Source organism: Sebastes fasciatus, chromosome 16 (assembly GCF_043250625.1).
Source record: "Sebastes fasciatus isolate fSebFas1 chromosome 16, fSebFas1.pri, whole genome shotgun sequence".
Lineage (NCBI taxonomy): Eukaryota > Metazoa > Chordata > Actinopteri > Perciformes > Sebastidae > Sebastes > Sebastes fasciatus.
This window is the reverse complement of record NC_133810.1, coordinates 24424028-24425796: the sequence shown is the minus strand read 5'-3', so window position 1 is coordinate 24425796 and position 1769 is coordinate 24424028.

Sequence of the window (1769 nt, the reverse complement as noted above, 5' to 3'; positions counted from 1 at the left end):
TTTAATTACCCCGAGTTTAGCCTCTCAGGCTGAGCTACAAATCTCAGCGTTAAGATAAGACATTCCTTTATTAGTAAATGTGCAGTGTACAGCAGCAAATGGGATAGTGCAAAAAAAACACAAAAAAAACAAGATGCATCAGCTAACACAGTAAAAACAAAAAAGCTAAACAAAGTGTAACAAGATTTAAAAATAAAAATAAAAATGTATAAAAATAGGAGCAGTATATACAGTATTGGCAATAAACAGACTATTAACAAAAATTGCACAAGTGGAAAAATGATATTGCACAGTGAGAATGAATGAATGAATGAATGAAATTCCACCTGAAAATATCAGGTTACTGTCAGTTTTTGTTGGTGTCTAAGTTAGAGTCCAGTTCCCCTGTTTGCTGATTTGCATCATAATTTGCATGCCACACAAGTTTACATTCAGGGCTTTTTCTGTCACAAAGGGTTTAAATGCACAATGCTGCAGCCATGTGCACACATTAAATTCGAGTTAGTTAACTGTAGTTACTGTAAGCTATGCATCCCAGTTTGTACATTTGAGTACAATAACACTGGCGATATTTACAGCTTTATACTTTTATCGTATGTTGAAATGCACCTATATGATAGTTTCTTTTACTTTCAGGGATCACCCTAATCTAACACCACATTGTACTCTGCCTGATAGACAAATATGAGGGATTAAAGATATCCGCGAGCAGAGGAGGGCACCCAAAACACGTGACGTTTCAGATGGTGCGTTCATGAAAATCCGGGAACTCGGTATTCTTGTTGCATCTGAGAAATACATTACTGGTGAATGCAGACATGGTGATGTTTCTATTCTAAACCAGCCAACCGAGAATGACTTTGAAAATATTATATACATGAAATGATATGACTTAAAAGAATACCCTCCTTTTTTCTATTTCTGAAAGATACCAATTTTTTAAAACATATTTGACTATGATTGATAACTTAAAACTCAAAAATTCTAAATTGGCTAAAACTTAATTTGTTTAGACGTTTCAAATGTATTCTAATTGTTTAACAGACCCCGATTGTTTTTTATTTGTTTGATATATATATATATATATATATACATATAGGTTTTTCATCTTTTTTTCATCTTTTCCTTTCCTTACATTTTATTTGTTGTATAATTTATTTTATATTTATATTGTAAAATATATTGCAGAATTGTAATGAAATATCTGAACATGTATATGAATCTGCTGTATTGAACTTTTGAAATAAAATATTATACAAAAATAATTAAAAAAAGAGAGAATGACTTTGATTTCACCACAAAAGGGTAACAATTATTTTTGTTATTTCCTTCTCCACAGGGAAACAATTATTTCCATGCAATAAGCATAAAAAAAACTTTCCATCCTGTGTTTATAAAGTGAACGAATGTGAGCCAGTTACACTTATTTCAGAGCAATATTTATCACCTGTTGCTGCCACTAGCTACACAGTAAGGGCACAATTAAATCTCCATGCATATTCAGGACACATACTGTACAGTAACTAAAACAAAATAAATAAAATATATGTACATCTCTGGGAGTAACAGCAGTGTGTGTTCTTCCATTCGCTTCCATCTGGCTTCTGTTAGTCAAAGTTTCAAAGATTCATGGAGATAAGACTGTGATAGCGACTTCTAATTATTTATTTTCGACTTGTTCCATTTAATTATGTTAAGTATGTAGTGATGGTACGGATGGTAAGAAGCCCATAGCTTACTCTTTGCAGGTAGCTAAATAACAGAATCAA